The sequence below is a fragment of the Phocoena sinus genome, chromosome 1, assembly GCF_008692025.1.
Source record: "Phocoena sinus isolate mPhoSin1 chromosome 1, mPhoSin1.pri, whole genome shotgun sequence".
NCBI classification, from domain to species: Eukaryota; Metazoa; Chordata; class Mammalia; order Artiodactyla; family Phocoenidae; genus Phocoena; species Phocoena sinus.
In genome coordinates this window covers 22,706,109-22,724,276 of record NC_045763.1, presented here as the reverse complement: position 1 = coordinate 22,724,276, position 18,168 = coordinate 22,706,109, and the positions used below count along the sequence as shown (strand labels likewise).

General features: G+C 46.8%; 1 protein-coding gene and 1 non-coding gene across 2 annotated transcripts in view; one reads left to right on the top strand and one right to left on the bottom strand.

The window, feature by feature from the left end:
• OPRD1 (opioid receptor delta 1) overlaps positions 1-18,168 on the bottom strand; it is a 36,080-nt gene that overhangs the window by 4,042 nt on the left and 13,870 nt on the right. The window lies entirely within an intron of this gene.
• Positions 9,936-10,007, top strand: TRNAE-UUC. The gene has a single exon. It is a non-coding gene; the product is annotated as a tRNA-Glu (tRNA).

The following is an 18,168-nucleotide window of genomic DNA, read 5'->3' as shown; positions in this document are numbered from 1 at the left end:
CTATGGTCCCATCCAGACCATCTTATCCCCAGGTAGCTGGACTCACCCAGCTGTGGGGAAGGGGGAGCAGGTGACAAGAGTCACACATCTGACCCAGGGCGTGAGCCCAAGTGTCCAAGCCAGATGTCTGCAACAAGCTGGGCACCCAGCGTTCTGCAACATCCCTCCATGCTCTACGCTGCCGCCCAGCTGCCTGCTGACCCCTTGTCAGGCCAACATGTATAATCACAACGCCTCTGTACCAGGGCCTGGGCTGGGCACCGGATAGCCTGGCGGAGGCTAAATACACTGAAATAGACCATCCCCATGCAGTGTGAGCATCACAGAAACACATGCACACTGAGGCAGGGGTAAGGATGCCTTTCATGCCCCTGGAATGATCTGAGAAACCCAGGGAAGGGTTGCGTGAGCAACTCCTCAAATTTCAGAGCAGGAAGAGCCCTGAGAGATTGAGGGGGGGTGATTTTGCTACCGTGTGGTCCAAGGACTCCCAAAGGAATTACCGGAAGAGCCTGTGAGAAGTGCAAATTCTTGGACCCCACCCCAGACCTTCTCAATATTTTTTTTTGGAGGGGGGCCATGCGCGGCATGTGGGATCTTTGCTCCCCGACCAGGAATCGAATCCATGCCCCCTGCATTGGAAGCGCAGAGTATTAACCACTGGACCACCAGGGAAGTCCCCTTCTCAATCTTAATCTCTGGAATTCAGGCCTGGGAATCTTTATCTTTAACAAGACACCACACACACACACACACACACACACACACACACACACACACACATACACACACACGATTCTCACGGAGTTTAGTTTGAGAAAAAATATGTAGCCTAAAGCCCACACGGGGGAGAGACGGGAAACTGACCCAAGGTCACAGAGCGACAGCGGCAGAACCAAGGTGAGAACTTGGACCTCCCGGCTCCCAGACAGTGCTCTCTCCACCCTCCACCAAGGGTGGAAGCACGCTGTGTGCCTCTACTCCTCCGGGCCGGAATCCCCCGACACCATGCCGAGCCCGGGGCACCCAGGATGAGCACACCCAGTGTGTTCTGAATGACTGAGCAAACTCATATCAGCTAAGGCTGTTCCTTCATGAAGTGACTGATTTTTTTGGTTAAAAAATTGGCTCCTTCATGGTCCTCCAGGGCCAGCATCTGTCCCACTCCCTCCCAAAATAACTATCTGCCCTGGGCTGGAGAAGCAAAAAGTTTTGCTGGGAGACAGCAGAACTGCAAGTCTCGGGAAGTCCGCCTTCAGCGGGTGCAGGAACAGCTGTGTGGGAGGCCGCCTCGATCCCGCAGCTGACTTGTCTAATTTCACTTCTTTTGCGCAGAACAATCAGAGGCTGTTCTTTGCCTGCTATTTTGATTTGGAAAAGATCCTTCAATTCCCAGAGGGGGCTGGGACGCTGGGAAGTGGGTGATGAAGCTGCTGTAGCTGGTCCGGGCAGGGCTGAGGCATAGCCGACTCTGGCAGGCGGGGCCCCAGCAGAGGGAGAGGGAGGCCTCCCGTCACAGGCCCCCCCACCACTCCCACAGCTCACCCGTCCTCTTCACCTCCTCAGACAAATCCTGCCACTCTCTGGCTCTCAGCCCCATAGGGGCCCTCCAGAGTTCCTCCACATTCCACAAACTGGCCCTGACCACCTCTTGGGTCCCAGCTCCCAGAACCTTCCCCCGATGGACGTGCCCCCCAGCCCTCATCCCGGCCTCTCTGCTGTTCCTTGGACACATCAAGCCCATCCCACCTCAGGGCCTCCAGACTGCTGCTCACTCAGCCTGGAACCCTCATCCTCCAAATTTTGCCTGGCTTGTTCCTTCACTTAATTCAGGACTCTATTCAAATACCTCCTCCTCAGAGAAGCTGCCCTACCCTCTCTATCTTAAGTACCCTCTCTTCCCTCTCTTTACGCTGCTTCATTCTTTACAGCACGACCCACCACCCTGAAGGCAGGGCACTTTGCCCATCTCGTTCGCTGCTGCATCGTCAGGCCTACTAATGGTACCTGGCCAATAGCAGGCTCTCAGTAGACATTTGTGGTACAGATGTCTTAGTCCAAGCCTCCTCAGTTCTCACGGGAACCATCACAGCAGGCTCCCTGCCCCACACTTCATCCTCCACATGAAAAGGTAGATTTTCGCAGGCACATTCGACTCTACCGCTTACAATCCTTCCATGGCTCCCCACGGCCATCTGGATAAAAACCAAACTCCTCACACTGGCATTCCATCTGGGTAGCCTCCTTTCCCACTGTGCCTGCCCATCACATCCAGCCACATCTGTGGTTCCCTCAGATGCTCGTTTATTCTAGCAAGCCCTCCCTCCTAAGAGACAGCCACTGTGATGGTTTGGCAGGAATCCTTCCAAACCGCATAGATGTGGCTCCTGCCAAAGTAATACAATTACCTCGTGTTACAGTACTATAATGGAAACACTTGCCCCTCTGCCCTACCCCATCCTCACTTCTCTGTCCTGCTCACCAGAGGCAACCGCTTTTAATGTTTTAAATTATTTTTCTAGTGATTATCTCCAGAATTCTAAATAATATGCTTAAATGTCTATTTCTTGATGTATCTATTTTAGACAGTATCTGTTGAAGTTTGTATTCGGTCAAGCCAGGCTCTGCAGCAGTAACAGACAATCCCAAAATCTCAGTGGCTTAACACACAAAAAAGCTTTAGTTCTTACCCTTGCAGAATCCATTCAGTGTCTCCAGCACAACCATATTCCACGAGGCATTTCCAGCCTGCTTCAACCTTGTGGCTCTGCTATCTTAACCCAAGGCCTCCTTGGTCACCACAGAGGGAGAAGTGACAGCCGCAGGGTCATCTAAGCTTCATTCTAGCTGCAAGACAGTACTTTCACCTGAAGCTGACCGACCAGAACTAGTCATATGGCCCCACCCAATTGCAAGGGGCTGAGAAGTAGTCTTTCATGTGCCCAGAAGGAGGGAGAACCAAATATTAGTGAACACTACTAAGATCCTCCACAACTCTCTAAATATGGTAGATGACGATTAACTCTCTTACACTACACAACTTCCTCTCTCCATCCTCCCAATATAGTTCTACCACAATTTAAAAATTTTTAGTTAAATTGATATTCAAGGTTTACTTTTTTTCAGGGTTTATACTTTTTTTTTCTTTTAAGCTTTTTTTTTTTAATTTTTATTTTAGGCTGTGTTGGGTCTTCGTTGCTGTGTGCAGGCTTTCTCTAGTTGCGGCGAGTGGGGGCTGCTCTTCCTTGCGGTGCACAGGCTTCTCATTATGGTGGCTTCTCTTGTGGCGGAGCACGGGCTCTAGGCGTGTGGGCTTCAGTAGTTGTGGCTCACGGACTCAGTAGTTGTGGCTCGCGGGCTCTAGAGTGCAGGCTCAGTAGTCGTGGCTCACAGGCTTAGTTGCTCTGCGGCATGTGGGATCTTCCCCGACCAGGGCTTGAACCCATGTCCCCTGCATTGACAGGTGTATTCTTAACCACTGAGCCACCAGGGAAGCCCCACAGGGTTTACATTCTTATGACTCTGTAGATACTGTCCACTGAGCCAAATGGTATACTATAGTTACATTTATTTTCTAGTACTGATTTTTGTTTTTCCTGGAGTTAATAATTGCTTCTTTTTTTCATTTGCTTAGTTCTGGGTACATATCGATAAATCTCTTCAAACACTCCAGCAGATCCATAAAGGGGTGAGATGTGGGGCTGAAAACAGGGGCAGGGAATTGATTTTTCCCTGCAGTCCATTTTTCCATGCAGTCACATAATCTATCAGTTCCTTTTGTTTTTCTAGTGAATCCACTTCCTGGAGCTTCCCTCCTCCCCTTTCAATCTGGGACTGGTTGCTTTCTAGACAAGCTGCACACCTGTTTCCTGGGTTACAAGTCTTTTTATCTTGGTTTCTGCCCTTATTTTAGTGGAGCATATCCTCTAGTCACTTCCTAAGAAAGGGCACATAGGAAGTAAAAATTTTACACCCTTGCATGTCTGAAAATGTCTTTCTTCTATCCTCACTTCTGATTTCATTCATTCTACATAAAAGAGTAGATTGGAAATCATTTTCCCTCAGAAAATTGAAAGCATGGCTCCCTCATCTTCTAGTTTCTAGTGTTGTCACCGAGGTATCTGAAACGATTCTGATTCCTGATGTTTTGTATGTAATCTGTCCTCCCCACCCCTGAAATTTTTAGGACCTTCTTTTTATTCCCAGTATTCTGACATTTGTGAAGATGTGCCTTAGGATGGTTCTTTTTCATTTTTATTAGGTCTTCTCAGTCTCAGGTTTATGCCCTTCAGTATACAATGCTCTCATCATTTCTTTGATCACTTCCTCCCCTCTGCTTTCTCTGGAATCCCTGGACAATCTGGTAGTCAGATATCGGGTCCCCTGGATTGATCATCTAATTTTCTTATCTTTTTTATTTTCCATCTTTTTGGTACATCTTCTGGGAAATTTCCTTTTCATTACCTCTCAACCTTTCTACTGACTTTTTTAAACTTTGTTTTGTCTCTCATGTTTTATTTTCCCAGTGTACTTTCTTCTCTTATTGTTCCTTTTTATATAGCATTTGTAGCATCTTATTTCATGGATATAATATCTTCTCTACTCTCTCTGAGGATACTAATAATTTTTGTTTTGTATTTTCTTCTGCTCTCTGCATTGTCTATCTGCTTCGAACATTTTTCTTTATTTGTCTGCTTTGGCTTCCCTCTTTTATCCTGGAGACTTCCTTCAAATATCCGGTGATATGTGACTAAAGGTTGGTCTTTGAGTGAAGCACTAATTAACTAATTGATAGCTCTTGGGGTGGGGGGCTATCAACTGGTGTGCTTCATTCTACGGGGATTGAATGAAGATCTGGCTTTTACACTAGGAATATTTAAATATCAGTGTCTGTAGGTCTCTTCTTCGGGGCCTTCAGAAGAGAATCCTCCCATTTCCTGCCTGGGGAGCACACTTCTGGCTGTCAGGATTCTGGTAGCAGAGCTGGAGAAGGGGTCTGGGAAACCTCCATTTTTTCCTTTGGTACCTCACTCTGACCCTTTCCGTGTCTACTGGTCCCAAGTTCAGTTCCTCCAGGTTAACTTCTCCAAGGAAAAAACCCTGACCTCCTGCAGAGTGGAGGGGTGGCCACCTGGCTATGCAGGGTACAAGGGATGGGGGACTAAGGGTCTCACTGCTCTCTCTATAGGTAATCAATTCCCTGCCCCTGTTTTCAGCCCCACATCTCACCCCTTCTTAGCCTGTTCCTCCTCTCTGAATTGCTTTTCATCATCCAAATATGTGTTGCCATACCTTAAAGAACATAAACTGAGACACAAGAGATGAAGTGATTTTGCCCAAGGTCACATGGCCATTAAGTGGCAGAGCTGGTATTTAACTCAGGAAGTCTAGTGCCAACACCTGGTAATGACTTTGCTATTCTGCCCCTCCATGATTTTTACCTTCCTTCCTCCTCCACTTCCTTCGTCCCCCATATTTCAAAAAGTCAAGGAATGTGAGCTTATTATAAGCTGAGGTTTGTTCACTCATCCAACAGGTATTAATCGAGCAGCTGGTATGTGCCAGGCACTGAGTAACGGATATAGGAGTAAAGATGGCAGTCTGACTTCTTGAAATTTATGGTCTCAGGGAGGGGGCAGACACTGAACAAATTGCTGCACTTTTTAGGCAGGGGAGTGATGTGGTTTGATTTACGTGTGTTTCTCAAAAGATCATTCTGACTCTACTGTGTGGAGGCTAGTTGTAGGGCAGAGCAAGAACGGGTGAGAGAATGAATTTCCTAGGAAGATAAATTATTTATTTCCCCACATCTCAAAATCCTACTGTTGGTCTCTAATTCCTTTTTTCTTTTTCCTATTTCAAAAAGTTGTAGGTATGACATTGGACCCTTATATTATACCATATTTAAAAATTAACTCAAAATGGATATAAGACCTAAATGTAAGAGCTAAAACAATAAAACTCTTAGAAGAAAACATAGAGGGAAAGTTTCGTGACACTGGATTTGGCAGTGACTTCTGGAATATGATACCAAAAGCACAGGCAACAAAAGAAAAAATAGATAAATTGGACTGCATCAAAAGTCAAAGCTCTTGGGGCTTCCCTGGTGGTGCAGTGGTTAAGAATCCACCTGCCAAGGCAGGGGACATGGGTTCGAGCCCTGGTCCAGGAAGATCCCACATGCCACAGAGCAACTAAGCCCGTGCGCCACAACTACTGAGCCCGCATGCCACAACTACTGAAGCCCATGCACCTAGAGCCCATGCTCCGCCACAAGAAAAGCCACCACAATGAGAAGCCTGCGCACCTCAACAAAGAGTAGCCCCCACTCACTGCAACCAGAGAAAAGCCACGCGCAGCAACAAAGACCCAACGCAGCCAAAAAATAAAATAAAATAAAATAATAAAATAAATAAATTTATTAAAATAAAAAAGTCAAAGTTCTTATGCATCAAAGGACACTATCAACAGAGTGAAAAGGCCATCCACAGAATGGGAGAAAATATTTGCAAATTACATATCTGATAAGGGGTTAATATCTAGAATATATAAAGAACTCCTACAACTCAACAATAAAAAAGCAAACAACTAGATTTGAAATATGGGTAAAGGACTGGAACAGACATTTCTCTAAAGATATTCAAATGACCAATAAGCACATGAAAAGATACTCAACATCGGGCTTCCCTGGTGGCGCAGTGGTTAAGAATCCACCTGCCAATGCAGGGGACACGGGTTCAAGCCCTGGTCCGGGAAGTTCTCACATGCCACAGAGCAACGAAGCCCGTGCGGCACAACTACTGAGCCTGTGCTCTAGAGCCCGCAAGCCACAACTACGGAAGCCCGCGTGCCTAGAGCCCATGCTCCGCGACAAGAGAAGCCACCACAATGAGAAGCCCGCGCACTGCAACGGAGTAGCCCCCGCTCGCCACAACTAGAGAAAGCCTGTGAGCAGCAACGAAGACCCACCACAGTCAAAAATAAATAAATAAAATTAATTAATTTTTAAAAATCATATTAAAAAACTATTAAAAAAAGATACTCAACATCATTAATCATTAGAGAAATGCAAATCAAAACCACAATGAGATACCACTTAGGATGGCTACTATTAAAAAAAAAAAACAAAAACAGGAAATAACAATTGTTGACGAGGATGTGAAGAAATTAGAACCCTTGTGCACTGTTGGGGGAATGTAAAATGGTGCAGCCCCTGTGAAAAATAGCATGGCAATTCCTCAAAAAATTGAAAATAGAATTGCTATATGGTCCAGCAATTCCACTTCCAGGTATATATCCAAAAGAATTAAAAGTAGGGTCTTGAAGAGATATCTGTACACCCATGTTCAAAGTAGCATCATTCACAATAACCAAAAGGTAGCCATTGACGAATGAACGGATAAACAAAATGTGGTCTATACATGCAATGGAACATTATTCAGCCTTAAAAAGGAAGGAAATTCTGACACACGCTACAACGTAGGTGAGCCTTAAGGACATTGGGCCAAGTGAAATAAGCCACCCACAAAAAGACAAAAACCTCTATGATTCCACTCACATGAGGTACTTAGTCATAGCAGCAGAAAGTAGAATGGTGGCTGCCAGGGGCTGGGGGAAAAGGGAAATGGGGAGTCATTACTTAATGGGTACAGAGCCTCAGTTTGAGAAGATGAAAAAGAATGTTCTGGAGATGGATGGTGGCGATGGCTGCACAGCAATGTGAATGTACTTAACGTCAGTGAACCGTACACTTAAAAACGGTTAAAACGGTAAAGTTTATGTTATGTGTATTGTACCGCTATCAAAAAAGAAGCTGTGGCTATAATCAAGTGCTCGCACTGTGTCGGCTTTCTAAGCTAGAGAGTTTGGTGAGGGAGTCCTTTAGCGCCATTTGGATCTTAGCTCAGCATACTTAGCTGTGTGATCTTGAATATATTACTTCACCTCTCTGAAGCTGTTTCCCTCATTGGTAATTTCAGTGTACTCATGCTTTTTAGGAGCCAACGCATGTGAAAGTGTCTAGCTTACTAGCCAGCACACAAGAATTAGCAACCCTTTTGCGTTTATTTCCCCTGATAATTTTTGCTTTTTTTTCTCATAGAATTCAATCCTCTATGGATTGGACCTAACCCTGGGGGTGAACTCTACTGCCTTTGCAATGCCTTGGGAAGCTCTTTGGTTTTCTTCTAGATCAAAATCCCCTTTAAGCTCATCTTGAATTCCATAGCTGCTGGGGAATTTGCTCCCATCCATCCTTTTCAGACCCCACGGAGGCTACCCTTATATGAAGCACCAAGTGGCCAACCATGTTGGTTTCAGAGCCTTAAATCCAGTCCGTCATCTGTCAAACAGGCCCCCCTGGCAGGAAGGAACACAACCACCTCTATCCATTTTCCTTCAATTTGATGGCGACCGGGCATGTTCTCTGACTGACATACAACCTGGGCCATATTAAATCCACACACGCTGCTGGGTCTCTGGAGAGCTGGGCTTCTCAACCGACGAGGAAGCTCCTAGTAAGAATTTCCTCCCCCAGGCAAAGCCAGGGCAGCGTGCTGACATCTTAATGCCTGGTGCCCAGAAGAAGGTTGAAACGGTCTCTCCTTTCTAACAGTCCCTGTTAGACCAGGGACTGGTCTAACAGCTTTGGGCGGGTCGTTTGTTTTCTTTAAGCAATATTCTCTGTCTTTTCTTTCATGTACCAGGCACTATGCCAAAAGCAGTGAATGCATGATTTCATTTCATCGTCACTGCAACCCTGAGTGTTAAGACCATGCATGGAACGTCCCCATTCTACAGAGGAGCTAAGTTAGACGGCTCATACAAAGACACGCGGCTAGGAAGTGACAATGGCAGCATTCAAACTCAGACTTGGTTTCCAGAGCCCACACTTATAACCACTTGAGTCTGTTCACTGTCCCGCCGCCACCTGCCACCTGCGCTAGCTTATCACACGTTGGCCATGGGGAGGGGGCCAGTCTGGAGGCTGGGACCAAAGGGAGGGAACTGTTCCAGAGGTGGGCTGCCTCCAGAGCCTTTGCCTGTTTTCACACATTCCTCAACCCCGCGAGGGTTTGGAGAAAATCTGCTCACAGCCCAGGCAGGGTGGGGGAGAGACAGACTTATAAACAACAGAACAATGTCACAGGCACCGTGACAGGGCTCAGTGGGGCAAGGAGGAGAGGTCAATTCAGAACAAAACGTACACCTTTGGTCACAAGGGGGTGGCAACCAGTATTGTGGTACAACAACCACGTGCCAGGTCTTTCTCAGGCATGATTTTATGTACTTCTTACACCTGTGTTTTGTTTTTTTAATGGATAATAAACAGTTGTTGGACATTGACTCTTTGCCAGGCACTGGGAAAGCATTTTACATCATTTAATCTTCCTAGCACCCCTACAGGGTAGACAGTATTTATCATTCCCGATTTATAGAGAGCAGTAAAGGAACTTGTCCACGGTTGCAGTCAGAGGCTGAGCAGAGATTCAAACCCTGTGCTCTTCCCCGAGACCCTGGTGCCTTCCTCTGGACTTCAGTTTCAGCTTCTCCCCTGAGGACCCAAATTGTGTGCCCCTCACGTATTCTCTCCTTTTTTTTTTTTTTTTTTTTTGCGGTACGCAGGCCTCTCACTGTTGTGGCCTCTCCCGTTGCGGAGCACAGGCTCTGGACGCGCAGGCTCAGCGGCCATGGCTCACGGGCCCAGCCGCTCCACGGCACGTGGGATCTTCCCGGACCGGAGCACGAACCCGTGTCCCCTGCATCGGCAGGCGGACTCTCACCCACTGCGCCACCAGGGAAGCCCACGTATTCTCTTTGACAAGGAAAACATAAGGTACCGAAGGCATGGCATTGTCTTGGTCACCACTATGTTCCTGGGACTTCCAGCAGCGCCCAGCTCAGAGCAGGCGCTCAAAACACATCTGTTAGGGAATTCCCTGGTGGTCCAGTGGTTAGGACTTGGCACTTTCACTGCTGGGGCCCAGGTTCAATCCCTGGTTGGGGAACTAAGATCCTACAGGCGCAGCCAAAAAACCAAAAAAACAGAAAACAAACCAAAAAAAACCACATCTGTTGAGTGAATGAACATCGACATGTCTGTCCTCCACACTAGACTGGGACGTCCTGCAGGCAGGAACCGTGTCCCCTTCATGCTGTGCAGAGGGGACATAGTGGTTACTGGAGGACTCCCTGTGGGACAGAGAGTCAGGAGCCCTGATTCTTGGAAGTAACCAGCCACAGACCCAAGAGCTTTGGGACAAATTAGGACAGCTCTTCCTCCCGCCTCCCCCCTCTCTCCCTTCCTCCCCTCCTCCCTTCTATCCTTAACCTGGACCAACCCAGGTCCCCTGAAGGACACCTGGGCCTGACCCTGTCTGCCCTGAATCTGCAGTGACTCAGCTCTGCCACTGCAAAGGGAAATGTTGTCAGATCATTTACCCAAAGCAGCTAATTTGTTTTTAACTAAACTGAGGGGTATTTTTTTTTTCCCTTAGGCACAAGAGCTCATGGGAGTCAAAGCCAGGGAAAGAGACCTAAAAACAATAACAGCAACAGCAACAAGCTAAGAGCACCAACCCTCTGTCTGACCGACCTTATGGCACCTGAGGAACCAAATCAAACAAAATGCTTGAGCCTAGATCAAAACTCATTTGGTCCCAAACAGCGTGGACTGCTGGAGCATTTAGAGTTAATTTTATTCCCCAATGCTTTGTGAGATCTCAGAAATAACATCTGCTCACTATAAAAGGTCCAAACAATACAGAATCACTTCATAAAGAAAATTTAAAAACCAACATCAATAGTACAGACTATCATTAACAGACAACAGGCAAACACACAGGCCCTGTTTTATGTAAATGGGATCTGGTTCTAACATTATTAAATAACCTGTTTCTTTCTTCTCAAAAATATGCTGTGACCATCTTTCTATATCCGCAGATACAAATTAATATAATTTTTGGTGACCGATTGTTATTCTAGTCTAGAGGTCAACAGGCCTTTTCTGTAAAGAGCCAGAGAGTAAATATTTTAGGCTTGGGAGGCCTAAATATTTGGTAGGCCTAGATGCATATTCTTCTGTTTCTTGCTTTTGTTCTTTTTTTTTTTTTTTACAAGCCTTTAAAAGTGTAAAAACCATCTTTAGCCCAAGGACCATACAAAAACAAACTACAGGCTAGAGCTAGTCTCACTTATAGACACTAAAGCTCCTGAATACAGTTACTTAATAAATCCCCCTTTAAAAGACACGTAGGTTGTCTCTGCCTTTTTGTTATTATAAATAATAGTGTGATAAACATCTTTGTGTACACAGATATCTGATGGTTTCCTCGGGGAAAATTCCTAGAATCTCAGAGATAGAAGGAAACTTCATAGTGAGGGCATTCCCTCTGTGGCACTCCAGACAAACGGCTACGCAGCTTCTGCTTGAGTATATCCAGAGACAGGGAACTCACCACCTGTAGGCACAGTCCATCCTATTGTTGGGACCACTCACAGGATAACAAGTTCTTTGTTTTATTTGAGCTGAAAACTGCCTCCTTCTCACCTGGCACCATTTTTCCTGGTTCTGCTCACAGAATCACAGAATCTAAACCTAACCCTTCTCCCTTCCACGTCTTGGAAAATAAAGATATTAACAGTACACAGGGGCTTCCCTGGTGGCACAGTGGTTGAGAATCCGTCTGCCATTGCAGGGGACACGGGTTCGATCCCTGGTCCGGGAAGATCCCACATGCCACGGAGCAGCTAAGCCCGTGCGCCACAACTACCTAGCCTGTGCTCTAGAGCCCGTGAGCCACAACTACTGAGCCCGTGTGCCACAACTACTGAAGCACACGCTCCTAGAGCCTGTGCTCCACGAGAGAAGCCACCGCAATGAGAAGCCTGTGCACTGCAACAAGACCCAATGCAGCCAAAAATAAATAAATAAAATAATTTATTTAAAAAAAAAAAACTGTACACACTTCACCTAGCTATGATGAGAACTGAGTTAGTACAAGTGCTCAGTATGTGTTAGGGGCTCTGGCCAGTTGGTGAGCTGCCTTCTCAAGCCGCGTAGTCATTCCTTGGAGCCCTCATCTCGGTTGGTCCTCATGCATTCAAGGGTGTGATTATCTGAGTAAAGATGATACCACAGGACTTCCCTGGTGGCGAAGTGGTTAAGAATCCGCCTGCCAATGCAGGGGACACGGGTTCGAGCCCTGGTCCGGGAAGATCCCACATGCGGTGGAGCAACTAAGCCCGGGCTCCACAACTACTGAGCCCGTGTGCCATAACTACTGAAGCCCGTGTGCCACAACTGCTGAAGCCCACGCGCCTAGAGCCTGTGCTCTGCAACAAGAGAAGCCACTGCAGTGAGAAGCCACACACCTTAACGAAGAGCAGCCCCCGCTCGCCACAACTAGATAAAGCCTGTGTACAACAACAAAAACCCAACGCAGCCAAAAATTAAATTAATAAATAAATAAATTTATTTAAAAAAAAAAAAGATGATACCACCCTCTAGGTTAAGGGAAGGCCCAAGATGATGCATGTAAATCACATCACAGGCACTCAGGCCAGGCCTTGTCCCATCTCTCCAGGCAAGTAAGGAAGGCCAAATCCATTTTCTGTGGGATCTATAACCTCAAAGTCATTAATGTAGACACATGTCACAATAGGAAGTGTGGCCTCTGTGGACAAGTTTTCAGGTTTCCGCCCCGTGGCTGGCTGTATTCACCATACCCAGATGTGGCATGGGGGGTGGCAGGGAGGGTTCTTTTTTTTTTTCAGATGTGGTTTTTGTGTATTTATTACCTCACTGACATCACTGCTGGTGGAACACCAGCTTAAGCCACACCCCCTGTCACTCATGGTCCCCAGACTGGCCTCCCTAGCTCACAACTTTGTTCCTCTCCTACTTTTTTTTTTATTTGCACCAAGCGGCAAGCAGGATCTTAGTTCTCTGACCAGGGATCAAACTGGCACCCCCTGCAGTGGAAGCACAGAGTCTTAACCACTGGACCACCAGGGAAGTACCCCTCTCTTTTCTACTTCTAAGCTGTTCCAGAAATTCCCCACTCCCTGCACCTCCAGCAGATACTGTCACCACCAAGGCTTTAATAACTGTAGTGGGTTGAATGGTGGCCCCTAAAAGACAAGTCCACGTCCCAACCACCAGAACCTGTGAACGTGGTCTTATTTGGAAAAAGGATCTTTATATATGTAATTAAGTTAAGGATCTTGAGACCACCCTGGATTATATGGGTGGGCCCTAACTCTAATGACAAGTGTCTTTGTAAGAGACACACAGCACACAGGGAGAAGAGATGGCCATGTGAAGATGGAAGCAGAGATTAGAGATAAGAGCAATGCAGTCACAAGCCAAGGACTGCTGGCGCCACCAGAAGCTGAAGAGGAAAGGAAGGATTTGCCCCAAGGGCCTTCAGAGGGAGTGCAGCCCTGAATACACTATTTGGACTTCTGGCCTCCAGAGCTGTAAGAGGGTAAACTTCTGTTGTCTTAAGCCATTAAGTTCGTGCTAATGTGTTACAGCAGCTCTAGGAAACTGACACAGTAAAAGCGCAGCCAAGGAGAAGCATGGACTTTGGCACCAGACACACCTAGATTTAAGCCCCAGCTCTACCTCTCACTGTATGACCTTGGGTGAGTTCTAACTTCCCTGAGCCTCAGTACGCCCCTCTGTGAAGTGGGTATAAGCATCCTACTTCTTGAGGGTGTGGTGAGTGTGGAATGAACTCATACCTACGATGTCCCTAGCACACTGCCTGGCACACTCATATCATAGTGTCTTCTCTTCTTGTCCAGATGAGGAAAATGAGCCCAGAATGACCTGTGATGAGCTGCCCTGAGGTCCCAGGCTCCTGACTCCTTTCCTGGCCCTTGGTAACCTACTACCATTGGGGTGGGACACAGAGTCCTGTGCTGGAACTTCAATACTAGAAGAGGCTCTGATCTAACACTGAGTTCAAACCTCCTCTCCCACTTTACAGATAGGGAAACTGAGGCCTGGAGAGGGAAAGACAATTGTGCAATGTTACATAGGGTATCAGTTTCCCTGACTTCTGAGAGCCCAAGGTCTTTCTACTTCTCCAAGCTGCCCTCCCAGGAGCTAAGTCTCAGGTGAGGATTCAAGGTGGCTGAGGCCAAAAAAGAAACAGGGGCTCCTATCCAAGGCTTCAGAATTCCTGACAAGGCCCTGGCCTACCTTCTATGTCCCTGTGTCCAGTGATTAACCAATGTAGGGTGGGTCCATGGATGGAAATGTTCCCATTACTGTCATCATCTTTGCCACCATCTCCATCACAGCAGCTACACTGACTCAGTGCTTACACAGGCCTGATGTATTCTATTGTGTCCTACCATGACATTTACATAGATTATCTCATTCAATCACTCCAGCAACCTTATGAAATTGCTACTATTATCATCTTCATACAGAGGAGGAAAGTGAGCCTTGGAGAGCATACTGGGTTGAACAGTTGCCATCAAAATTCATGTCTACTTAGAACCTCAGAATGTGACCTTATTTGGAATTAGGGTCTTTGCGGATATAATTCATTAAGATGTGGTCATACTAGATTAGGGTGGGCCCTAAATCCAATATGATGCAGAGACACACACAGAGGGACATGGCCATGTGAAAACAGAGGCAAAAATTGGAGTGATACAGCTGCAAGCTCAAGGGATGCCAAGGATTGCCGGCAACCACCAGAAGCTTGGCGAGGAAGGATTCTTCCCCAGAGCCTTCAGAGGGAGCATGGCCCTGTTGATTTCTGACTTCTTCAGCCTCCCGAACTATAAAGAAAAGGTTTCTGTTGTTTTAAACCACCTAGTTTATGGTAATTTGTTATGACAGCCCTAGGAAACTGATACAGAGGGGTTAATCATCTTGCCAGCCATGGCCTAAAACACAAAAGCAATGTCTGTTAAAATTGCTCCACTCCACAGCTCTCCCAACATAACAACTTTTTTCATCAGGAATACAGATTGTTGGCACTGAAAGGAAAGATGGCTGATGAGAGTATTTACTGAGCATTTACTATGTGCCAGCTGCCCTGCTAAGGGTCATATGGGTGTTCACTATCCCACTGAATCTACACAACCATCACAGGAGGTAAGCATTACTCTCCCCATTTTACAGGTGAGCAATGTTGAGGCTCAGAGGGATGAAGTAACTTACCCAAAGTCCCGCAGCTGGGAGCGGCAGGGCCTAGGTTAGGCCTGGGTTGACTCCAGAACCCAGAGTCCTGACTTCTACCCCATCTTCTCCCTGTCTGTCAAGTTCAACCCCTTTGTTTTACAAATGAGGAAACCAAGGCAGAGCTACAGCAGTGATCCCAAAGGCTCTGCCCACGCTAGGGGATAAGCAGTTTAAATAAAACTGGGTCCAGCTGGGGCTCCCTCTATTTGTAGACAAAGAGTGGCTGCTCTTCTGGCTGGCAAAACAAGCAGGGCTGGGCAGCAAGCGTTGGGAGCTACAACCCTGCCCACCATTCCATGGGAGTGGCGAGAGGCCAGAAATGAATTAGCCATCTCAGTTTTGGCAAACCCTGAGGAAGGAAAGTGCTTAATTATAACGAGGCCCAGCGAGTGTGTCACCAAGAGAAGATTAAGGACTGGAACATGGCTATACAGAGCTCCTGAGCCGCACATGAGCGGGGAGGCCGACCAGGGCGCGCTCAGCAATAAACAGGGCAGACACCTTGTTCGGTTCAGTTCAAGAACCACAACATGCTCATGGGATGCAGGGAAGAGAAGTTCTTCTCCATCACCCAGGCTCTGCTTCCGGCATAAGAATGGCTGGACCAGGGCGTGGGGCAGCCAGACACAATGGAAGCCCTGGAAAAGCAGATTTCCTTAAGTGTGGCACGTCGGCCCATGGGTCTCTGGAAATAGGACATGTCCCTCCTACAAACGTGTACTGACATGCTGCATGAGTGCCAGACCCTGGGCTGGGGTTCCAGCTACAAACCAAGGATGCTCGCTCCACCCCACACCCCCTCACTCGGGGAGAGAGAGAGAGAAATGAGCGATCAGCGTTTTGAAAAGTGTATGGTCTCTGATGGGGGACACATAGGACACTGTGGGAACACAGAGGAGGCATCAGAGAAGGCTCCCTGGAGGAAAGACTTACTAAGCCGAAAAGTAAGGGGTTTCTCTAGAGGAAACAGAGGCCTGAGGTTCCTACATGTCTGCTTTCCCTCTTGTAGTTGGGGGATTTTTATTATAGATCCCAAGAACCCCACAGAGGGAATTTCATTAACAAAGTGCCAACTAGGTATTTAAGAAACACTCAGTGATGCCTCCTTAGAGTCAGGGATCGGGCTAGGAAACAGGAAAGAAGATGAAGGGGATACAGTTCCTGCCCTCCAGGAGCCACAGTCTAAAATGGAAGTCAAACACAGGAACAAGCAATTACACTACAACTAGAAAACATCCATTTCAAGACCATCAATGTTTGTGTGCATCTCCCCTCTTCCTATATGACAGGCACTGGATGAAAGTACTTGATTTACATCATTGCACTTAATCCTCACAACAAATGACGGTAGTAAGCACTATCACTGCATTTGGCAGACAAGGGGACTCTGAGGCTCAGAGAGGCAGATAAACTTGCCCAAGGTCACACAGCCTATAGGTTGTAGGACCAGGACTCAAGCTCAGGTCTGTTGGACCCTGTGATGGTAATTCATTTTATGTGTCAAAGTGGCTGGGCTATAGTACCCAGTTATTTAATCAAACACTAATCGAGGTGTTGCTGTGAAGGGATGTTGTAGATGTCATTAACATCTGCAATCAGTTGACTTGAAGGAGATTATCCATGATAATGAGGGTCTGCCTTAAGAGCAAAACTGAGGTTTCCCAGAAGAAGAAGAAATTCCTCCTGCCTGAGAGTTGCCAGCCTGCCAGCCCGCCCTACAAATTTCAGACTTGCCTAGCCAGACCCCACAATCGCATCAGCCAATTCCTCAATATATATCTTACTGGTCTTTTTTCTTTTCTGGTAGGACCTTGACGGATACAGACCCGAAAGCCATGCTCTAGGCTAAGGATGGTGCCAGGAAGCCGCACCATCTCCTCACCTGGAAAAGGACAATGACAACTGCCACCACGCTGGGTTGTTTCAGGGGTCCAGTGTGATGAGAGGCAGCGTGATCCAATGGAGAGGGCAGGCCCTGCAATCACTTACTAACCTTGGTGTCCTTGGGCAAAAGTCTTATATCCCTGAGCCTCAGCTTCTTCATCTGTAAAATAGGCAGATGGTTCCTACCTCACAGAAGTGTCGTGAAGATTAAGTGAGATTTTGCATGGACGGTCTCCTGTATGGAGCATGGTAATAGGGCCAAAACGGATGCTTGGGACTTCCCTGGTGGCACAGTGGTTAAGAATCCGCCTGCCAGTGCAGGGGACACAGGTTCGAGCCCTGGTTCAGGAAGATCCCACATGCCACGGAGCAACTAAGCCCGTGCGCCACAACTACTGAGCCTGTACTCTAGAGCCTGTGAGCCACAGCTACTGAGCCCACATGCCACAACTACTGAAGCCCAACGTATTGTATGATTTCATTTATATTAAATGTCCAGGTTTGGCAAATCTACAGAGACAGAAAGTAGATTGGTGGTTACCCAGGCCTGGGGTAGGGTGTGGTAAGGGAGTGACTATTTGTGGTTATGGGGTTTCTTTTTGAGGTGATGAAAATGTACTAAAATTGGTTGTGATGATGGTTACACAACTCTGTTGCTATACTTTAAATGGGTGAATTGTATGGTATGTGAATTATATCTCAATAAAACTTTTATATTTAAAAAAGGTAAAAAAAAAAACAAACCTACTGAAGCCCATGTGCCTAGAGCCTGTGCTCCGCAATAAGAGAAGCCACCGCAATGAGAAGCCCTCACACCACAGCGAAGAGTAGCCCCCCCTCTCCTCAACTAGAGAAAGCCCGTACAGCAACGAAGACCCAATGCAGCCAAAAATAAATACATAAATAAATAAATGTAAAAAAAAAAGGAAAAAACACACGCTCATTTTTGCCACAGTTGTAATTGGTGAATTCTTAATTACTTTGAGTACTTACCGTTGCCAAGTAAATGTTCCAATCCCATAATTCCATGTAAAAAATTGCCCTCAAGTTTTTCATTCTTAGTGGCCTCATATGGATGC